At 40.3% G+C, this 24665-nt stretch overlaps 1 protein-coding gene across 3 annotated transcripts in view; it reads right to left on the bottom strand.

Annotated features, from left to right (window-relative positions):
- The window catches only part of SVOPL (SVOP like), a 134856-nt gene that overhangs the window by 46394 nt on the left and 63797 nt on the right, over positions 1 to 24665 (bottom strand). The gene's annotated exons all lie outside the window — the stretch shown is intronic.

The raw sequence follows: 24665 nt of genomic DNA, 5'->3' as shown, positions 1-24665 counted from the left end.
AATAATAATATCCAAAATATGAAAAGAACTCATACAACTCAAGAAAATAATTCAATTTACAAATGGGCAGAGGATCTGATAGACATTTTTCCAAAGATGACGTACAGATGGCCAGCAAGTATATGAAAATATACCCAACATTACTAATCACAAAAGAAATGCAAATTAAAACCACAGTGAGATATCACCCCATACATGTTAGAATGGCTAGTATCAAAAAGGCAAGAGATCACAGGCGTTGGTAAGGATGTGGAGAAAAGGGAATACTTTTGAACTTTTACACCCTATATTCATCAATGGTGGGGCTACAAATTGATGCAGCCACTATGGAAAACAGTATAGTAATTCCTAAAAAAAATTAAAAATAGAACTACCATATGATCCAGCAATTCCAGTTCTATTTATCCAAAAGAAGCAAAAACACTTAAAGAAATATCTACACTCCCATGTTCATTGCAGTGTTATTTGCAATAGCCAAAATACAGAAACAACCTAAGAATCCGCGGGTGGGTGAGCATATAAAGTAAATGTAGTATGGATATATACAGTGGAATATTATTGAGCTATAAAAAAACAAGGAACCTGGGCCCTCCTTGGTGATTCAGTGGTTAAGAATCCACCTACAAATGCAGGGGACACAAGTTCAATCCCCAGTCCGGGAATATCCCACATGTTTCAGGGCAACAAAGCCCATGAACCAAAACTACTGAGCCCACGTGCTACATCTACCAATGCCCACGCACCTAGAGCCAGTGCTCTGCAACGAGAGAAGCCACAGCAATGAGAAGCCTCCACACCATAGCGAAGAGTAGCCTGCCACTTGCTGCAACCAGAAAAAGCCTGTGTGCAGCAACAAAGACCCAGCATGGCCAAAAACATAAATAAAGGCGGGAAGGAAGGAATTCCTGGGACTTAGAAAAGCATGTATAGACCTGAAGGGCACAATGCTCAGTGAAATAAGCCAAATAAAGACAAACACTGTATGATCTCCCTTATGTGAAATCAAAAACAAACACTCTCACAGATATGGAGAACACACTGGTAGTTGCCAGTGGCAGGAGGTAAAAGTGAAATGGGTTGTTGTTCAGTCGCTCAGTCATGACTCTCTGTGACCCCATGGACTACAGCACGCCAGGCTTCCCTGCCCTTCACTATCCCCTGGAGTTTGTTCAAACTCATGTTCATTGAGTCCGTGATACCATCCAACCATCTCATCCTCTGCCGTCCCCTTATCCTCCTGCCTTCAATCTTTCCCAGCATCAGGGTCTTTTCCAATGAATTGGCTCTTCACGTCATTTGGCCAAAGCATGGGAGCTTCAGCATCAATCCATCCAAGAATATTCAGGGTTGATTTCCTATAGGAATGACTGGTTTGAATCCCTGCCATCCAAGGGACTCTCAAGAGACTTCTCCAGCATCACAGTTCAAAAGCATCAGTTTTTCAGTGCTCAGCCTTCTTTATGGTCCAAAACGCACATTCCATACATGACTACTGAACAAACAATAGCTTTGACCATATGGACCTTTGTCGGCAAAGTGATATCTCTGCTTTTAATGTCTAGGTTTGTCATAGCTTTTCTTCCAGGGAGCAAGCGTCTTTTAATTGCATGGCTGCAGTCACCATCTGCAATGATTTTGGAGCCCAAGAAAATAAAGTCTCTCACTGTTTCCATTTTTTCCCCACCTATTTGCCATGAAATGATAGGGCTAGATGCCATGATCTTTGTTTTCTGAATGTTGAGCTTTAAGCCAACTTTTTCACTCTCCTCTTTGACTTTCATCAAGAGGCTCTTTAGTTCTTCTTCACTTTCTGCCATAAGGGTGGTGTCATCTGCATATCTGAGGTTATTGATATTTCTCCCAGCAATCTTGATTCCACCTTGTGCTTCTTCCAGCCCAGCGTTTCTCATGATGTACTCTGCATAGAAGTTAAATAAGCAGGGTGACAATATGCAGCCTTGACATACTCCTTTTCCTATTTGGAACAAGTCTGTTGTTCCATGTCCAGTTCTAACTGTTGCTTCCTGACCTGCATATAGGTTTCTCAAGAGGCAGGTCAGGTGGTCTGGTATTCCCATCTCTTGAAGAATTTTCCAGTTTATTGTGATCCACACAGTCAAAGGCTTTGGCCTAGTCAATAAAGCAGAAATAGATGTTTCTGGAACTCTCTTGCTTTTTCCATGATCCAGCAGATGTTGGCAATTTGATCTCTGGTTCCTCTGCCTTTTCTAAAACCAGCTTGAACATCAGGAAGTTCATGGTTCACGTATTGCTGAAGCCTGGCTTGGAGAATTTTGAGCATTACTTTACTAGCGTGTGAGATGAGTGCAATTGTACGGTAGTTTGAGCATTCTTTGGCATTGCCTTTCTTTGGGATTGGAATGAAAACTGACCTTTTCCGGTCCTGTGGCCACTGCTGAGTTTTCCAAATTTGCTGGCATATTGAGTGCAGCACTTTCACAGCATCATCTTTCAGGATGTGAAATAGCTCAACTGGGATTCCATCACCTCCACTAGCTTTGTTCATAGTGATGCTTTCTAAGGCCCACTTGACTTCACAATCCAGGATGTCTGGCTCTAGGTGAGTGATCACACCATTGTGATTATCTGGGTCATGAAGACCTTTTTTGTACAGTTCTTCTGTGTATTCTTGCCACCTCTTCTTAATATCTTCTGCCTCTGATAGGTCCATACCATTTCTGTCCTTTATCGACAGATAAACAGAAGAATACAATAACTGCAATGAAAAAATACACTGAAGAATGGAAGGAATACAATGAAAAGTAGAAGGCTAGCACAATAGCACAATAAATGAGGGAGAAAAACAAATAAGTGAGCTGGAAGACACAGTGGTGGAAATCACTTCCAAGGAATAAAGAAAAAAACAATAAAAAGAAATGAGGATACTCTCAGAGACCTCTGGGACAATATTAAATGCACCAACATTCACATCCTTCACCCTATTATGTGAAGGAAACAGAGAAAGAGCTTGAGACAATATTGAGATTTGAAAAGATTATAGCTGAAAACTTCCCTAACATTAGAAAGGTATGTGGTACGTGCATGATCAGTCCTGTCCGACTCTTTGCAACCCCATGGACTGTAGCTTGCCAGGCTCCTCTGTCCATGGATATTCTCCAGGCAAGAATACTGGAGTGGGTTTCCATTTCCTCCTCCAGGGGATCTTCCCCACCCAGGGATTGAACCTGTGTCTCCTGCATTGGCAGGCTGATTCTTTACCACTGAGCTACCTGGGAATCCCAACATAAGAAAGGAAACACTCAAGTCTGGGAAGAACAGAAAGTCTCATTCAAGATAAACCCAAGGAGGAACATGCTGAGACACCTATTAATCAAAGTAACAAAAATTAAAGACAAAAAATATTAAAAGCAACAAGAAAAAAACAATAAATAAGATACAAGGGAATCTCCAAAATTTTATCAGCTTATCTTACAAAAGAAACTCTACAGACCAGAATGGAAGAGCATGATATATTTAAAGTAATGAAAGGGAAAAACCCCCAAGCAAGACTACTCTACCCAGCAAGGCTGTCATTTAGATTTGACAAAGAAATCAAAAGCTTAACAAACAAGCAAAAGTTAAAAGAATTCAACGCCACCAAACCAGCTTTACAACAAACCCTGAAGGAACTTCTCTGGGTGGAAAAGAAAAGTCCACAACTTGAAATAAGAAAATTACAAACAAGAAAGCTCACCAGTAAAGTCAAACCTAAAGTAAAGGTAGGAAATCATCCACACACAAATATGATATCAAAACCAACAACTATGAGAAGAGGAGAATACAAATGCAGAATATTGGAAATGCATGGAAATTAAGAGACCAGCAACTTAAAACAATCTTGTATATCATATATATATATATATACTATATATGTGTGTGTGTGTGTGTGTGTGTGTGTGTGTGTGTGTGTATAGAGAGAGAGAGTGCTATATCAAAAACCTCATGGGAGCCATAAACCAAAAATGTATAATAGATATCCATACACAAAAGAGCAATCCAAACACAACATTAAAGATGGATATCAAATCACAAGAGAAGAGAACAAAAGAGGAAGGGAAGAAAAAAGACCTACAAAAACAGATTCAAATCAACCAACAAAATGGCTCTAAGAACACACATAATTACCTTAAATGTAAATGGATTACATGCTTCAACCAAAAGATATAGACTGGTTGAATGGATACAGAAACAAGACCTGTATATATGCTGCCTATAAGACATCCACTTCAGATCTAGGGACACATACAGACTGAAAGTGAGGGGATGGAAAAAGGTATTCCATGCAAAGGGATATTAAAAGAAAGCTGGAGTAGCAATTCTCATATAAGACAAACTAGACTTTAAAATAAAGACTTTTAAGAGGCAAATAAAGATACTACATAATGATGAAGTGATCAATCCAAGAAGTTATTACAATTCTAAATATATATGCACCTAGCAAAGAAGCACCTCAATATATAAGACAAATGCTAAGAGCCATAAAAGGGGAAACTGTCAGTAACACAAAAATAGTGGTGGACTTTAACACCCCACTTACACCAATGGACAGATCATCCAGACAAAAAAATCTATATGGAAACACAGGCTTTAAATGACACATTAGACCAGACAGACTTAATATTTATAGAACATTCCATCTGAAAACAGCAGAAAACACGTTCTTCTCAAGTGCACATGGAACATTCTTCAGGATAGATTACATGTTGGGCCACAAATCAAGCCTCAGTAAACTTAATAAAATTGAAAATCATAGAAGCGTCTTTTCTAACCAAAATCTATAAGATTAGAAATCAATTACAGGGGGGGAAAAAACTGTAAAAATAAAAAATGTATGGAGGCTAAACTATATGTTATGAAACAATCAATGGATCACTGAAGAAATTAAAGAGGAAAAATAAAAAGTATCTAGAGACAAATGACAATGAAAATTAAATGATCCAAAACCTATGGAATGCAGAAAAAGCAGTTCTAAGGGAGGAGTTTATAGCAATACAATCTTACCTCAAGAAGCAAGAAAAATCCCAAATAAACACCCTAATCTTACACCTAAAACAACTAGAGAAAGAAGAACAAAAAAAATCTTAAAATTTTTGAGGAATGGAAAGAAAGCAATATTAGAGCAGAAATAAATGAAATAGCAATGAAGGAAACAGAAAAGATCAATGAAACTAAAATCTGGTTCTTTGAAAAGATAAGCAAAATTGATAAATCTTTAGCCAGATTCACCCAAAAAAGAGAGGACTCAAACCCATAAAATCAAAAATGGACACAAAAGAGTTACAATGGACACCACAGAAACACAAAGGATCATAAGAAACTACTGCAAATAACTACATGCCAATAAAATGAACAACCTAGAAGAGATGAATAAATTCTTTGAAAAGTACAACCTTCCAAGACTGAACCAGAAAGAAACAGAAAATATGAACAGACCAATCAGAGATACTGAAATTAAAACTGATTTTAAAACTTCCAGCAAAATTCCAGGATCAGATGGCTTCACAGGAGATTTCTATCCAATATTTAGAGATAAATTAATACCTATCCTTCTGAAATTCTTCCTAAAACATTCCAGAGGAAAAAGGAACACTCCCAAGCACATTCTATGACAGCACCATCATCTCCATACCAAAACCAGACAGAGATAGAGAAAAAAACAAAGAAAATTAGGTATCAATATCACTGATGAACACAGACACAAAAATACCCAACAAAATACTAGCAAACTGAATCCGACAATACATTAAAAGGATCACAAACCATGATCAAGTGGGATTTATTCCAAGGATTCTTCAATATCCACAAATTAGTGTGATACATAATATTAAAAAACTGAAGCATAAAAACCATCTGATCATCTCAATAGATGCAGAAAAAGCTTTTGACAAAATTCAACACCTGTTTAGGATTAAAACTCTCCAGAAAGTGGGCACAGAGGGAAATTACTTTACCTTAAAGAAGGCCATATATGACAAACCGACAACTAACATCATTCCCAACAGTGGAAAGCTGAAAGCATTCTAAGATCAGGAACAGGGCATTGATGTCCACTTTCATGACTTTTATTCAATATAGTTTTGGGAGTCTTGGCCACAGCAATCAAAAGAAAAAGAAATAAAAGGAATTCAAATTAGGAAAGAAGAAGTAAAATTATCAATGTTTAGAGAAGACACAATACATCAGTTCAGTTCCGTTCAGTTCAGTTGCTCAGTCGTGTCTGACTCTTTGCGACCCCATGAATTGCAGCACACCAGGCCTCCCTGTCCATCACCATCTCCCGGTGTTTCCTCAAACTCACGTCTCCATCGAGTCGGTGATGCCATCCAGCCATCTCATCCTCTGTCATCCCCTTCTCCTCCTGCCCCCAATCCCTCCCAACATCAGAGTCTTTTCCAGTGAGTCAACTCTTCACATGAGGTGGCCAAAGTACTGGAGTTTGAGCTTTAGCATCATTCCTTCCAAAGAAATCCCAGGGCTGATCTCCTTTAGAATGGACTGGTTGGATCTCCTTGCAGTCCAAGGGACTCTCAAGAATCTTCTCCAACACCACAGTTCAAAAGTATCAATTCTTTGGCCCTCAGCTTTCTTCACAGTCCAACTCTCAAATCCATACATGACCACTGGAAAAACCATAGCCTTGACTAAACGGACCTTTGTCAGCAAAGGAATGTCTCTGCTTTTGAATATGCTATCTAGGTTGGTCATAACTTTCCTTCCAAGGAGTAAGCGTCTTTTAATTTCATGGCTGCAGTCACCATCTGCAGTGATTTTGGAGCCCAAAAAGATAAAGTCTGACACTGTTTCCACTGTTTCCCCATCTATTTCCCATGAAATGATGGGACCAGATGCTATGATCTTTGTTTTCTGAATGTTAAGCTTTAAGCCAACTTTTTCACTCTCCACTTTCACTTTCATCAAGAGGCTTTTTAGTTCCTCTTCACTTTCTGCCATAAGGGTGGTGTCATCTGCATATCTGAGGTTATTGATATTTCTCCCAGCAATCTTGATTCCAGCTTATGCTTCTTCCAACCCAGTATTTCTCATGATGTAATCTGCATATAAGTGAAATAAGCAGGGTGACAATATACAGCCTTGACATACTCCTTTTCCTATTTGGAACAAGTCTGTTGTTCCATGTCCAGTTCTAACTGTTGCATCCTGACATGCGTACAGGTTCTCAAGAGGCAGGTCAGGTGGTCTGGTATTCCCATCTCTTGAAGAATTTTCCACAGTTTTTTGTGATCCACACAGTCAAAGGCTTTGGCATAGTCAATAAAGCAGAAATAGTTGTTTTTCTGGAACTCTCTTGCTTTTTTGATGATCCAGCGGATATTGGCAGTTTGATATCTGGTTCTTCTGCCTTTTCTAAAACCAGCTTGAACATTTGGAGGTTCACGGTTCACGTATTGCTGACGCCTGGCTTGGAGAATTTTGAGCATTACTTTACTAGCATGTGAGATGAGTGCAATTGTGCGGTAGTTTGAGCATTCTTTGGCATTGCCTTTCTTTGGGATTGGAATGAAAACTGACCTTTTCCAGTCCTGTGGCCACTGCTGAGTTTTCCAAATTTGCTGGCAGATTGAGTGCAGCACTTTCACAGCATCATCTTTCAGGATTTGAAATAGCTCAACTGGAATTCCATCACCTCCACTAGCTTTGTTCGTAGTGATGCTTTCTAAGGCCCACTTGACTTCACAATCCAGGATGTCTGGCTCTAGGTCAGTGATCACACCATTGTGATTATCTTGGTCATGAAGATCTTTTTTGTACAGTTCTTCTGTGTATTCTTGCCACCTCTTAATATCTTCTGCTTCTCTTGGGTCCATACCATTTCTGTCCTTTATCGAGCCCATCTTTGCATGAAATGTTCCCTTGGTATCTCTAATTTTCTTGAAGAGATCTCTAGTCTTTCCCATTCTGTTGTTTTCCTCTATTTCTTTGCATTGATCGCTGAAGAAGGCTTTCTTATCTCTTCTTGCTATTCTTTGGAACTCTGCATTCAGATGTCTATATATTTCCTTTTCTCCTTTGCTTTTCGCTTCTCTTCTTTTCACAGCTATTTGTAAGGCCTCCTCAGACAGCCGTTTTGCTTTTTTGCATTTCTTTTTTATGGAGATGGTCTTGATCCCTGTCTCCTGTATAATGTCATGAACCTCAGTCCACAGTTCATCAGGCACTCTATCTCTCAGATCTAGTCCCTTAAATCTATTTCTCACTTCCACTGTATAATCATAAGGGATTTGATTTAGGTCATACCTGAATGGTCTAGTGGTTTTCCCTACTTTCTTCAATGTTAAGTCTGAATTTGGCAATAAGGAGCTCATGATCTGAGCCACAGTCATCTCCCGGTCTTGTTTTTGCTGACTGTATAGAGCTTCTCCATCTTTGGCTGAAAAGAATATAATCAATCTGATTTTGGTGTTGACCATCTGGTGATGGCCATGTGTAGAGTCTTCTCTTGTGTTGTTGGAAGAGGGTGTCTGCTATGACCAGTGTATTCTCTTGACAAAATTCTATAATTAGAAAAACCTAAAGATACTACCAGAAAACTACTAGAACTCAATTAATTCAGTAAACTTGCAGAATACAAAATTAAAAACAAACCAAAAAAAAAATCTCTTGCATTCCTATACAGATAATCACGATGGTGTGATCATTCATCTAGAAACAGACATCCTGGAATGTGAAGTCAAGTGGGCCTTAGAAAGCATCACTACGAACAAAGCTAGTGGAGGTGATGGAATTCCAGTTGAGCTATTCCAAATCATGAAAGATGATGCTGTGAAAGTGCTGCACTCAATATGCCAGCAAATTTGGAAAACTCAGCAGTGGCCACAGGACTGGAAAAGGTCAGTTTTCATTCCAATCCCAAAGAAAGGCAATGCCAAAGAATGCTCAAACTACCACACAGTTACACTCATCTCACATGCTAGTAAAGTAATGCTCAAAATTCTCCAAGCCAGGTGTCAGCAATACATGAACCATGAACTTCCAGATGTTCAAGCTGGTTTTAGAAAAGGCAGAAGAACCAGAGATCAAACTGCCAACATCCGCTGGATCATCAAAAAAGCAAGAGAGTTCCAGAAAAACAACTATTTCTGCTTTATTGACTATGCCAAAGCCTTTGACTGTGTGGATCACAAAAAACTGTGGAAAATTCTTCAAGAGATGGGAATACCAGACCACCTGACCTGCCTCTTGAGAAACCTATATGCAGGTCAGGATGCAACAGTTAGAACTGGACATGGAACAACAGACTTGTTCCAAATAGGAAAAGGAGTACGTCAAGGCTGTATATTGTCACCCTGTTTATTTAACTTATATGCAGAGTACATCATGAGAAACACTGGGCTGGCAGAAACACAAGCTGGAATCAAGATTGCCAGGAGAAATATCAATAACCTCAGATATGCAGATGACACCACCCTTATGGCAGAAAGTGAAGAGGAACTAAAAAGCCTCTTGATGAAAGTGAAAGTGGAGACCAAAAAGGTTGGCTTAAAGCTCAACATTCAGAAAACGAAGATCATAGCATCTGGTTCCATCATTTCATGGTAAATAGATGGGGAAACAGTGGAAACAGTGTCAGACTTTATCTTTTTGGGCTCCAAAATCACTGCAGATGGTGACCACAGCCATGAAATTGAAAGACGCTTACTCCTTGGAAGGAAAGTTATGACCAACCTAGATAGCATATTCAAAAGCAGAGACATTACTTTGCCAACAAAGGTCCATCTAGTCAAGGCTATGGTTTTTCCTGTGGTCATGTATGGATGTGAGAGTTGGACTCTGAAGAAAGCTGAGCACCAAAGAATTGATGTTTCTGAACTGTGGTGTTGGAGAAGACTCTTGAGAGTCCCTTGGACTGCAAGGAGATCCAACCAGTCCATTCTAAAGGAGATCAGCCCTGGGATTTCTTTGGAAGGAATGATGCTAAAGCTCAAACTCCAGTACTTTGGCCACCTCATGTGAAGAGTTGACTCACTGGAAAAGACTCTGATGTTGGGAGGGATTGGGGGCAGGAGGAGAAGGGGATGACAGAGGATGAGATGGCTGGATGGCATCACTGACTCGATGGACGTGAGTCTGAGTGAACTCTGGAGAGTTGGTGGTGGACAGAGAGGCCTGGCATGCTGCGATTCATAGGGTCGCAAAAGTTGGACACGACTGAGTGACTGAACTGAATAACAAAAGAGTGGAATTGGAAATTAAGGAAGCAATCCCATTTAACATCGCATCAAAAAGAATAAAATGTCTAACAATAAACCTACCTCAGGAGGCCAAAAAAACTGAAAACTATTAATATAAGACACTGATGTAAGAAATCAAAGATGACACAAACAGATGGAAAGATATACTATGTTCTTGGCTTGGAACAATCAATAGTCAAAATGACTGTACTACCTCAGACAATCTACAGATTCAATCAAATTGAATTCAGTCAAATCTATAGATTCTATCAAATTACCAACGGCATTTTTCAGAGAACAGGAAAATTTTACATTTGTATGGAAACACAGAAGGTCTTGAATAGCCAAAGCAATCTTGAGAAAGAAAATTACAACGGGAAGAATCAGGCTCTCTGATTCAGATTACACTACAAAGCCACAAATATCACAACAGATGGTACTGGTGCAAAAACAAATGTAGACCAGTGGAAACAGGATAGAAATCCTAGAAATAAGCCCACACACGTTTGGTCAACTAATCTATGAAAAAGGAGGTAAGATTATCCAATAGATGGGGCTTCCCTGGTGGTTCAAAGGCTAAAACTCCACGCTCCCAATATAGGAGACCAGGCTTGATCCCTGGCCAGGGAACCAGATCCCACATGCCCCAAGTAAAAGTTCACACACTACAACTAAAGATTACCCATACCTCAACTAAAAATTCCACGTGCCTCAACAAAGACCAAAGATCCTACATGCCACCACGACGACTTGGCACAGCCAAAAAAGAAATAAACAAATAAAAGAAAATACAATAGAGAAAGGACAGTTTCTTCAATAAATGGTATTAGGAAAACTGGACAGCTATATGTAAAACAATGAAATTAGAACATTTTCTAACATCATACACAAAAATAAACTCAAAATGGATCAAAGACCTACATGTAAGACTGGATACTATAAAAACTCCTAGAGGAAAACATAGGCAGAATGCTCTTTGACATAATGACAGCAATAACTTTTTGATCCACCTCCAAGAGTAATGGAAATAAAAACAAAAAATAAACAAATGTGACCTAATTAAACTTAAAAGCTTTTTCATGGCAAAAGAAACCATAAACAAAATGAAAAAGACAACCCACAGAATGGGAGAAAATATTTGCAAGTGAAGTGACAGACAGGGGATTAATCTCCAAAACATACAAACAGCTCACACAATCTATGTCAAAAAACAAACAACTGAATCCAAAATTTAAAAAATGGGCAGAATATCTAAGTAGACCTTTCTCCAAAGAAAATATACAGATAGCCAAAATCACATGAAAAGATGCTCAACATCACATTATTCAGTTCAGTTCAGTCACTCAGTCGTGTCCGACTCTTTGCGACCCTATGAATGGCAGCACACCAGGCCTCCCTGTCCATCACCAACTCCCAGAGTTCACCCAGACTCACGTCCATCGGGTCAGTGATGCCATCCAGCCATCTCATCCTCTGTTGTCCCCTTCTCCTCCTGCCTCCAATCCTTCCCAGCATCAGAGTCTTTTCCAATGAGTCAACTCTTCGCATGAGGTGGCCAAAGTACTGGAGTTTCACCCTTAGCATCATTCCTTCCAAAGAAATCCCAGGGCTGATCTCCTTCAGAATGGACTGGTTGGATCTCCTTGCAGTCCAAGGGACTCTCAAGAGTCTTCTCCAATATTAGAGAAATGCAAATCAAAACTACAATGAGGTACCACCCCATACCAGTCAGAATGGTCATCACCAGAAAGTCTACAAGAATAAAGGCTGGAGAGGGTGTGGAGAAAACAAAACTGTTTTACACTGTTGTGATAAGTCACTTCAGTCATGTCTGACTCTTTGTGACCCGATGGACTAGCACAACAGGCTTCTTTGTCCATGGGATTCTCCAGGCAAGAATACTGGAGTGGGTTGCCATGCCCTTCTCCCAGGAATCTTCCTGACCCAGGGTGAAAAATGGTGCAGCCACTAAGGAAAACAGTATGGAGATTCCTCAGAAAACTAAAAATATAATTACCATATGATCCAGCAATCCCAGTCTTAGTATACAGACTTAGTCTTATATACAGACAAAACTGTAATTCAAAAAGATACAGGTACTTCTATGTTCATAGCAGCACTAGTCACAGTAAACAAGGTATGGAAACAACCTAAATGTCCATCTACAGATGAATGGATAAAGACAACATGGTGCATATAGACAATGGAATACTACTCAGCCATGCAAAGAACAAAATGCCATTTGAAGCAATAGGGATGAAGCTAGAGATTTTCATACTAGTGAAAGCAGAGAATGATAAATATCGTATATGGAACCTAATTTTTAAAAATGATATAAACGAAGTTATTATTACAAAACAGAAACAGACTCACAGATCTTGAAAACAACCTTTTGGTTACCAAAGAGGAAATATGGAGGGGAGAGACAAAGTAGGAGCTTGGGATTAACATACACACATATACTACTATATATGAGATAGATAACCAATAAAGACCTACTGTGTAGCACAGGGAGGTCTACTCAATAATCTGTAATAAACTATATAGATTAAGTTATTATGAAAAGAATCTGAAAAAGAATGAATATATGTGTATATATAACCAAATCACTTTGCTGTACACCTGAAACTAAGAATAGTGTAATTCAACTACACTTCAATAAGATTTAAAAATAAATATAGATTTCACAATGTACAATCATCGTATGAATAATGCCATCATAAATATCAAGCTAACAACTGAAAAATTATTCCAATAAAGTATTTTAAATATATTAAGATATGAAAAGCATACAAACTATGATCATATTTGAGTATATTGTACATGCATATTTATATATATATGCTTATACATATAGCGAGGGCTTCATTAACATATTTATATTTGTTATTGCTACTAAAATATTAGGTAGTAATATTTTATTTCTTCTTTGTAGTTTCTGTGTTTTCAAAGCAGAAGGAAAAAAATCACATATGGTCAAAACTACTGTTGAAATCTCTTAAATCACTGAAAATACAGTAAGTTCAGTTCAATCGCTCAGTCATGACTGACTCTTTGTGACCCCATGGACTACAGCACATCAGGCCTCCCTGTTCAACACCAACTCCCAGAGTCTCCTCAAACTCATGTCCATTGAGTCGGTGATGCCATCCAACCATCTCATCCTCTGTCATCCCCTTCTCCTCCCACCTTCAATCTTTCCCAGCATCAGGGTCTTTTCCAATGAGTTAGTTCTTCACATCAGGTGGCCAAAGTATTGGAGTTTCACCTTAAGCATCAGTCCTTCCAATGAATATTCAGGACTGGTTTCCCCTAGGATGGACTGCTTGGATCTCTTTGCTGTCCAAGGGACTCTCAAGAGTCTTCTCCAACACCACAGTTCAAAAGCATCAATTCTTCAGCGCTCAGCTTTCTTTATAGTCCAACTCTCACATCCACACATGGCTACTGGAAAAAACAGCTTTGACTAGACAGGCCTTTGTTGGCAAAGTAATGTCTCTGATTTTTAATATTCTGTCTGTGTTGGTCATAACTTTTCTTCCAAGGAGCTAACGTCTCTTAATTTCATGACTGCAGTCACTATCTGCAGTGATTTTGGAGCCCCCCAAAATAAAGTCTGTCACTGTTTCCCCATCTATTTGCCATGAAATGATGGGACCAAATACAATAAACACAAACGTATTTATGAACCAGGCTTCCCTGGATGTTCAGTGGTAAAGAAACTGCCTGCAATGCAGGAGTCTGCCTGCAATGTAACAGACCTAGGTTCAATCCCTGGGTTGGGAAGATCCTCTGGGGAAGGAAATGGCAACCCACTCCAGTATTCTTGCCTGGAGAATCCCATGCACAGAGGAGCCCGGCAGGCTACAGTCCATGGGGTTGCTAAGAGTCGGACACAACTGAGCAACACTTGCACTTGCATGAATGCATGATTCGCTTTTGTATCTTTGACAACATAGTTTCTCAGTAAGTTTATTGCTTACTAGAAATCACTTAAAGATTTGATTAAATTGTGTTCCCTCCCTGTTATTTGGCCTGAGGCCAAACTATGGTGGAGGTAATGAAGATAATGGCAACCTCCTTCAAAAGATCCCATGCACGCACTGCTACACTCAATGCAGCAGGCCATGGCTGACCCATGCCTTCACCAGAGGCTCCTGTACACTCACGGGCAAGTCTGGGTCAGTCTCTTGTGGGGTCACTGCTTTCTCCTGGGTCGTGCTGTGCACAAGGTTCTGTTTGTGCCCTCCAAGAGTCTGTTTCCCCAGTCCTGTGTAAGCTCTGGTGGTTCTGTGGTGGGGATAATGGTGACCTCCTCCAAGGGGGCTTATGCCATACCCCAGTCTACTGCACCCAGAGCACCTGCCACTGCAGCAGTCCACTGCTGACCTGTACCTCCTCAGGAGACACACAAACACAGGTCTGTATGTCTCAGTCTCTGTAGGGTCCCTGGGTCCTGGTGCACACAAGGTATGTTTCAGCCCTCCCAGTATCTCTGGCAGGTATGGGATTTGATTTTAAACCTAATTTAATAAAATCTTTAAATTGGATTAAATATTTATGAGCATGGCCCCACTCATCAGAACAAGACTCAGTTTCCCCCTCAGGCAGTCTCCCCCACCAGGAGGCTTCCATAAGCCTCTTCTCCTTCTCCATAAGGGGGCAGACAGACTGAAAACCACAATCACAGAAAACTAACCAATCTGGTCACATGGACCACAACCTTGTCTAACTCAATGAAAATATGACCCATGCCATGTAGGGCTACCCAAGACGGATAGGTCATGGTGAAGAGTTCTGACAAAACATGGTCCACTGGAGAAGGAAATGGCAAACCACTTCAGTATTCCTGTCCTGAGAATCCCACGAACAATATGAAAAGGCAAAAAGAGAGGTCACTGAAAGATGAACTCCCCAGGTTGGTAGGTGCCCAATATGCTACTAGAGATCAGTGGAGAAATAACTCCAGAAAGAATGAAGAGACAGAGCCAAAGCAAAAACAACACCCAGTTGTGGATGTGACTGGAGATCGATAATGTCTGATGCTGTAAAGAGCAATATTGCATAGGAACCTGGAATGTTAGGTCCATGAATCAAGGCAAATTGGAAGTGGTCAAACAGGAGATGGCAAGAGTGAACATTGATATTTTAGGAATCAGCAAACTAAAATGGACTGGAATGGGTGGATTTAACTCAGATGACCATTATAGCTACTACTGTGGGCAAGAATCCCTTAGAATAAATGGAGTAGCCATCATAGTCAACAAGAGAGTCTGAAATGCAGTACTTGGATGCATTCTCAAAAATGACAGAATGATCTCTGTTCGTTTCCAAGGCAAACCATTCAAAATCATGGTAATCGAAGTCTATGCCCCAACCAGTAATGCTGAAGAAGCTGAAGTTGAATGGTCCTATGAAGACCTACAAGACCTTCTACAACTAACACCCAAAAAAGATGTCCTTTTCATTATAGGGGTCTGGAATGCAAAAGAGGAAGTCAAGAAATAACTGGAGTAACAGGCAAATTTGGCCTTGGAGTACAGAATGAAGCAGGGCAAAGGCTAATAGAGTTTTGCCAAGAAAATGCATTGGTCATGGCAAACACCCTCTTCCAACAACAAAAGACAAGACTCTATACATGGACGTCACCAGATGGTCAATACCAAAATCAGATTGATTATATTCTTTGCAATCAAAGATGGAGAAGCTCTATACAGTCAGCAAAAACAAAACCAGGAGCTGACTGTGGCTCAGATCATGAACTCCTTATTGCTAAATTCAGACTTAAATAGAAGAAAGTAGGGGAAACCACTAGACCATTCAGGTATGACCTAAATCAAATCCCTTACAATTATACAGTGGAAGTGACAAACAGATTCAAGGGATTAGATCTGATAGAAAGAGTGCCTGAAGAACTATGGACGAAGGTTTGTGACATTGTAGAAAAGGCACTGATCAAGACCATCCCCAAGAAAAAGAAATGCAAAAAGGCAAAATGGTTGTCTGAGGAGGCCTTACAAATAGCTCTGAAAAGGAGAGAAGCCAAAGGCAAAGGAGAAAAGGAAAGATAAGCCCATTTGAATGCAGAGTCCCAAAGAATAGCAAGGAGAGGTAAGAAAGCCTTCCTGAATGTTCAGTGCAAAGAAATAGAGGAAAACAATAGAATGGGAAAGACTAAAGATCTCTTCAAGAAAATTAGAGATACCAAGGGAAATTTTCATGCAAAGATGGGAACAATAAAGGACAGAAAATGTATGGACCTAACAAAGCAGAAGATGTTAAGAAGAGGTGGCAAGAATACACAGAAGAACTGTACAAAAAAGATCTTCATGACTCAGATAATCACGATGGTGTGATCACTCACCTAGAGCCAGACATCTTGGAATGCAAAGTCAAGTGGGCCTTAAGAAGCATCACTATGAGCAAAGCTAGTGAAGGTGATGATATTCCAGTTGAGCTATTTCAAATCCTAAAATATATGCTGTGAAAGTACAGCACTCAATATGCCAGCAAATTTGGAAAACTCAGCAGTGGCCATAGGACTAGAAAAGGTCAGTTTCATTCCAATCCCAAAGAAAGGCAATGCCAAAGAATGCTCAAACTACCACATAATTGCACTCATCTCACACAACAGCAAAGTAATCCTCAAAATTCCCCAAGCCAGCCTTCAACAGTACACGAACCATGAACTTCCAGATGTTCAAGCTGGATTTAGAAAAGACAGAGGAACCAGAGATCAAATTGTCAACATCCATTGGATCATAGAAAAATTAAGAGAGTTTCAGAAAAATGTCTACCTCTGCTTTATTGACTATGCCAAAGCCTTTGTGTGGATCACAACAAACTGTGCAAAATTATTCAAGAGATGGGAATACCAGACCACCTTACCTGCCTCCTGAGAAATCTGTACGCAGGTCAAGAAGCTACTGTTAGAACTGGACATGGAATAACAGACTGGTTCCAAATTGGGAAAGGAGTATGTCAAGGCTATATATTGTCACCCTGCTTATTTAACTTATAAGCAGACTACATCATGCGAAATGCTGGGCTGGATGAAGCACAAGATGGAATCAGGATTGCTGGGAGAAATATCAATAACCTCAGATATGCAGATGACACCACCCTTATGGCAGAAAGTGAAGACGAACTAAAGAGCCTCTTGAAGATAGTGAAAGTGAAAAAGTTGGCTTAGAACTCAACATTCAGAAAACGAAGATCATGGCATCTGGTTCCATCACTTCATGGCAAATAGATGGGGACCCAGTGGAAACAGTGGCAGACTATTTTGGGGGGCTCCAAAATCACTGCAGATGGTGACTGCAGCTATGAAATTAAAAGATGCTTGTTCCTTGGAAGAACAATTATGACCAACATAGACAGCATATTAAAAAGCAGAGACATTTTCCAGTAGTCATGTATGGATGTGAGAGTTGGACTATAAAGAAAGCTGAGCACTGAAGAATTGATGCTTTTGAACTGCAGTGTTGGAGAAGACTCTTGAGAGTCCCTTGGACTGCAAGGAGATCCAACCTAAAGAAAATCAATCCTGAATATTCACTGGAAGGACTGATGCTTAAGGTGAAACTCCACTACTTTGACCACCTGATGTGAAGAACTGACTCATTTGAAAAGACCCTGATGCTGGAAAAGATTGAAGGCGAGAGGAGAAGGAGATGGCAGAGGATGAGATGGTTGGATGGCATCACTGACTTAATGGGCATGAGTTTGAGTAAACTCTGGGAGTTGGGGATGGACAGGGAGGCCTGGCGTGCTGTAATTCATGGGCTCGCAAAGAGTCTGACATGAGTGAGCCACTGAACTGAACTGAGGAATCACTCATGAACTTGGAAAATTGATAGATTTTTCATCCCCATTAACTGGTGAAGTTCCATTATCATCTGACGTGTTGATTCAATGTGTATTCACGCCTCTGGAGGGTCAGCTATTCAACAGGCCAACAAAAATCATTGCTCAGGTGTGGCGATTCAATTAGGGTTTTTTTGAAACCCTTAAAAAGTAAAGGCTTTTTTTCATCCTTATCTTGGTTTGTTTGTTTTTTTCTTGGGCAGAACTTTTAAATTTGTACATAGTCTTTCTACACTATCAGAAAAAGGGTGTTCCAGAATTATGTAATCTATTTCAGATGAGTACGTTTTGAAAAGCCTGCTCCCCTCTTGTCAATCCCTTGTCAATTAACCCTTTAGCAACCAGAGTGCTCTTTTTAAAATACAAAAGCTGGTCACATTGCTGCTTAAAACCTTTCAATTACTTCCCACTTCTACAAAAACAAATCCAAAGTCTTCAGTATGCCTGGGAGACAGGTGCTAAGTCTTTTCAGTCATACCTGACTCTGCAATTCTATGGACTGTAGCCTGCTAGGCTCCTCTGTCCATGAATTCTCCAGGCAAGAATACTGGAGTGGGTTGCCATTTCCTCCTCCAGGGGATCTTCCTGACCCAGAAATCAAGCCTGCATCTCTTGCATCTCCTGCACTGGCAGGCGGGTTCTTTACCACTCACTCCAACAGGGAAGGCCTGACTCTCCCATATCACAGCATTTTGTTCACCATAGCTATCTTCTATTCCAGGAACACACTGAGCTCTTCCTGCTCCAGGACCTTGGACCAGCTTTTATCTCACTTGACTGCTGTTACCCTTTACAAGTTGTGAGCTTCTCACACTTCAGGTCTCAACTCCCATGTCATCTCCCCAGAGAGGCCTTGTCTCTTCCTGTAATTTTGTCTTATTGAAGTATAGTTGATGGACAACACTATTTAAGGTACGGGTGCACAATATAGTGATTCACAATTTTTAAAGGCTACACTTATACATACTATATAATATTGGCTATATGAAGCCTTGACTTTTCTTTCTTTCTTTTTTTTTTTCTCTTTATTAGGTTGGTACTAGTTCTTCTTTTTTTTTTTTAATTTAATATATTCCTTACAAATTTAAGAACCCATCCTGAACCCTCCTCCCTCCTCCCTCCCCATACCATCCCTCTGGGTCGTCCCAGTGCACCAGCCCCAAGCATCCAGCATCGTGCATTGAACCTGGACTGGCATCTCGTTTCATACATGACATTTCACATGTTTCAATGCCATTCTCCCAAATCTTCCCACCCTCTCCCTCTCCCACAGAGTCCATAAGCCTGTTCTATACATCAGTGTCTCTTTTGCTGTCTCGTATACAGGGTTATCGTTACCATCTTTCTAAATTCCATATATATGCGTTAGTATACTGTATTGGTGTTTTTCCTTCTGGCTTACTTCACTTTGTATAATAGGCTCCAGTAACAAACACATGAAAAGATGCTCAACATCACTCATTATCAGAGAAATGCAAATCAAAACCACTATGAGATACCATTTCACACCAGTCAGAATGGCTGCGATCCAAAAGTCTACAAATAATAAATGCTGGAGAGGGTGTGGAGAAAAGGGAACCCTCTTACACTGTTGGTGGGAATGCAAACTAGTACAGCCACTATGGAGAACAGTGTGGAGATTCCTTAAAAAACTGGAAATAGAACTGCCTTATGATCCAGCAATCCCACTGCTGGGCATACACACTGAGGAAACCAGAAGGGAAAGAGACACGTGTACCCCAATGTTCATCGCAGCACTGTTTATAATAGCCAGGACATGGAAGCAACCTAGATGTCCATCAGCAGATGAATGGATAAGAAAGCGGTGGTACATATACACAATGGAGTATTACTCAGCCATTAAAAAGAATACACTTGAATCAGTTCTAATGAAGCCTTGACTTTTATAAAGGACTGTCCCTAATGGAATGTATGGATTTTAATTCAATTTATCTTTTGGGAAAGTAATTTTGAGCCAAAGGACAGGGTGTGTGTGGGGGAAGGGAAGTCCTATCATTCCTTATCATTGCCTCCAACTTACTTTTCAGTTGAGTGCTTTCAGATCAGATCAGATCAGATGCTCAGTCGTGTCCGACTCTTTGCAACCCCATGAATTGCAGCATGCCAGGCCTCCCTGTCCATCACCAACTCCCAGAGTTCACTGAGATTCACGTCCATCGACTCACTGATGCCATCCAGCCATCTCATCCTCTGTCATCCCCTTCTCCTCCTGCCCCCAATCCCTCCCAGCATCAGAGTCTTTTCCAATGAGTCAACTCTTCACATGAGGTGGCCAAAGTACTGGAGTTTCAGCTTTAGCATCAGTCCTTCCAAAGAAATCCCAGGGCTGATCTCCTTCAGAATGGACTGGTTGGATCTCCTTGCAGTCCAAGGGACTCTCAGGAGTCTTCTCCAACACCACAGTTCAAAAGCATCAATTCTTCAGCGCTCAGCCTTCTTCACAGTCCAACTCTCACATCCATACATGACCACAGGAAAAACCATAGCCTTGACTAGACAGACCTTTGTTGGCAAAGTAATGTCTCTGCTTTTGAATATGCTATCTAGGTTGGTCATAACTTTCCTTCCAAGGAGTAAGCGTCTTTTAATTTCATGGCTGCAGTCACCATCTGTAGTGATTTTGGAGCCCAGAAAAATAAAGTCTGACACTGTTTCCACTGTTTTCCCATCTATTTCCCATGAAGTGGTGGGACTGGATGCCATGATCTTCGTTTTCTGAATGCTGAGTTTTAAGCCAACTTTTTCAGTCTCCACTTTCACTTTCATCAAGAGGCTTTTGAGTTCCTCTTCACTTTCTGCCATAAGGGTGGTATCATCTGCATATCTGAGGTTATTGATATTTCTCCTGGCAATCTTGATTCCAGTTTGTGTTTCTTCTACTCCACAGATATGCAAATAATTAAGATATACCAATAATTTATTTGACTCATTTTGATTTTTTTCATATATGTAAAGTGTGTGTGCACTACTCACTCTGTTGTGTCCAGCTCTTTTCACTTCCATGGGTTGTAGCCTGCCAGGCTCCTTTGTCCATGGAATTCTCCAGCAAGAATACTGGAGGAGGTCGCCATTCCCTTCTCCAGGGGATCTTCCCGACCCAGGGATCAAACCCAGTTCTTCTGCATTGTAGGTATATTCTTTACAATCTGAGCCACCTAGGAACCCCAGTTATAAAGACCCTCTTGAAATTATGCCTCTTGAGATCAAGAATCTTGTGGTGGCATGCTGCCAAATGTTTAACAGGCTTTCCAAAAACAGTCCTAATATAGTATTTGCCTGTGGCCATGGGATAAATACCACCACCATGCTAATTTCAAACTGCAATGTGACATCAACTAGCTTGCAAAATTACTCCCTAAAAATTTAACAGTTTTCACAAGCCAGGGCAGGCCAGTTCTGGCACACCACTGGAACCTGGTCTGGCTTATTTACTGCTGTAAATAGAACAATGCCAGGCATACAGTAAGCATGCAACAAATGTTGGTTGAATATTAAATTGGAATAAATTATTATTTTTTTTTTTGGCTGAGCCTCATGGCATTCAGGATCTTAGTACCCAGACTAGGGATCAAACCTATGCTCCCTGAAGTAGAAGTACAGAAGTCCCTTATAAATCCTTTCTTCTATTCTATCAATTATAAATTATAGCTTATGGAGTCCTTTTTACATTCTAACTGCCAAACTGTGAAGTGAGTACCTAGAGTTTGTAGAGAATTACTCTGAAAATAACTTGTCAAATGAGTCACCAAAGTAAATGAAAGACAAAAGACAGAGGAGGATAGAGGGCAGGGGAGTTGGAAGCGAAGGAAGAGGAGATAGGAATAGAAACAAAAATGAAAGTAAAGCCAAACTCCTCGTTGACTGCCACACCTCTCACTGGTCCACAGACTAATGACACTGGATTCCCTCTGTTAAAACTATAGGTGATGAATCTCATATTAAGAATCAGAATTTCTGGGTGAAGTCCAGGAATCTTCATGTTATCAAGTTACCCTAGTAATTCTGATATGCACCAAAGTCTGACAACCACATCCAAGGGTAAACTAATGAACTTATGAGTGACACCAAGCTCTGCTGTCTCCTTGGAACAGTCCACCCCAGCCCAAACCCAAGGCAAATACTCTACAAGCAATCAAATCTTCCTAGATTCTAACGTCCCATTCTAAACCTGGTAAGGAAAGAAAAACATTCCAATTTCATTGTGATCAAAATAATTCAACTAGACCTAGAAAGTATTTTTGTTGTTGAGAAATACTTGTTTGAATATTTAGTATCTTGCATTGTCAGGGGACATTCAACTTTAAGGGATCCACTATGTTATTTTCTTCTTTTATGTGCCGTTTCTCACGGACTCTCTATTCCTTATCAGTTCCTGGAAAACAGGAATGAGCAGAGCTGCATGCAGTTCTCAGGACTGAGATCATGAGAAAGGGCACCTGCTTGGATTCCCTTCAGTGACTCCCTTCAGTGACCTTTTATTTAAAGGTAACCTATTCAGTTATACCCCTCTTATTCAGGATACGGAATGTTTTCTGGCCCTTTGAAGATTTGTTATTTGCTTGGCTTTGTTTTTGCTCAATTTTTTTACTGCCTAAAGCTGCCTTGTATGAAGATATATGAACATGCATTTCTGCAAATAAAGCATCCTTGTTTCACTCGCAACTTGGGTCCCCTGCATCCTTCTTCTCATCAACTCCAGTCCCCAGGTCCCAGTCTACAAAGATAGTGACAAGTGGCACCCGAACAGGGACCTGGTGAAAGCCCTTGGCAAGTAGGTGGAGTGACTGTTAGGACCTACGGAGGTCGGTAAGTGTGGGGATATAGTACCAATGGCTGGAAAGCCCCATCGCTTGTCTACTTTACTTCATTTATATAAGGTTCAAGGACTTTCGGTTTCACATCAATGGATAGAGGCTTGTCTCCAAACAGTGGTTAAATATAATCCCTGGTTCCCTGATGAAGGCAGTTTTGATTTAGAAATTTGGAATTGGGTTAAAGAAAATGTTGAACAAGTCGCAAGACAGGGAGAAAATATTCCAATAAATTTCTGGCCCTTGTGGGCCCTCATTAAGCTGCAATCTTGCCATTTCAAGGCAATTCTAGTCCCCCTGATATTCATCAACAAGCAGAACACTCATTATACAAATGTAAATTAGATGATGACTTTACAGAAGGCCCAGTTAGAGCAACATAAAATGTTTCAAAACTTTCCCACCATCCCTGCTCCGGCTATCCCAAGCGCTCCTCCTCCTCCTCTTTTAATGGTCACGAAACCGAAGGTCCCCTCAATTAGAGGACAAAATGAATCTGATGATGATTCTTCTGATGCTCTCTTTGACACTAAAGCCAACAATACTTTTTTTGATGACAACGATAAGCTCCTAACACACACTCATATTTATGAAAACAGACAATCCACTAATTTTCCTTCACAACGAAGGCTTTCTGATTTACTGGCTTTGCAATCTCAAGTCTCTGAGGCCGGTGATCTTTCTGCCTTTCCTGTGTTAGGAAATGTTTATGCTCAAGGGCAACTAATACCTCAATATGAAGGCATTGATTTTTCTCACATGCAAAAGATGAAAAACGCTGTAACTATATACGGCCCTCATTCACCTTTTACTAAAGAACTTCTAAATGCTATGGCATCTTCTATTGGAAATTTTATTCCTTATGATTGGCAAATTTTGATAAAAGCTCTTCTTAAACCAGAAAAATATCTTCAATGAATAATGAGGTTTCATGATGTGACCCAAGATCATGCCAATTCTAATGCTCAAGCTGGCACTCCCCAAAACCAAATTACTTTTAAAATGTTAACTGGTATGGAGCAATTTGATTTGGTGAAAGCTCAGATACAATGCCCTCCTTTGTTGCATGAACAATTGAAAGAAGGTGCTAAGAGTCAGACACGACTGAGCAACTTCACTTTCACTTTTCACTTTCATGCACTGGAGAAGGAAATGGCAACCCACTCCAGTGTTCTTGTCTGGAGAATCCCAGGGACGGGGGAGCCTGGTGGGCTGCCGTCTATGGGGTCGCACAGAGTTGGACACGACTGAAGTGACTTAGCAGCAGCAGCAGCAGCCCTTGAAGCTTGGGATTGAATTAATCCTCAAAGGGAACCTAAAAGTAACTACACAAAGATATTACAAGGGCCTAATGAAGCCTATGCTGATTTTTTAACTAGACTGGGAGTTGCTATCTCCCATAATGTCAGAGAAGAGACAAGAGTACAATTAGAAAAACTGCTTGCATATGAGAATGAGAATCAGGAGTGTCAAAGAGCCATCGCTCCAATTCGTGAGACTGGGAATGTTAGTGATTATTTGAAGGCTTGTCGCAACTTAGGATCAGAAACTCAGAAAATGCAAATGTTAGCTGAAGCAATGGCTGCTGCCTTTAAAAGGGGGAATGAAGGATGTTTTGTTTGTGGAGATAAAAGCCATTTAAAAAAGGATTGCCCTAAAAAACACACAGAAAATATTAAAACTACTAAAAAACCTCCAGGAGTCTGCCCTCAATATCATAAAGGGGTACATTGGGCTAAAAAATGTCGATCTAAGT

The sequence above is a fragment of the Bos indicus x Bos taurus genome, chromosome 4 (genome assembly GCF_003369695.1).
Source record: "Bos indicus x Bos taurus breed Angus x Brahman F1 hybrid chromosome 4, Bos_hybrid_MaternalHap_v2.0, whole genome shotgun sequence".
Classification (NCBI taxonomy): domain Eukaryota; kingdom Metazoa; phylum Chordata; class Mammalia; order Artiodactyla; family Bovidae; genus Bos; species Bos indicus x Bos taurus.
The sequence above is the reverse complement of the archived record's forward strand: the minus strand, read 5'-3'. Positions and strand labels throughout refer to the sequence as shown.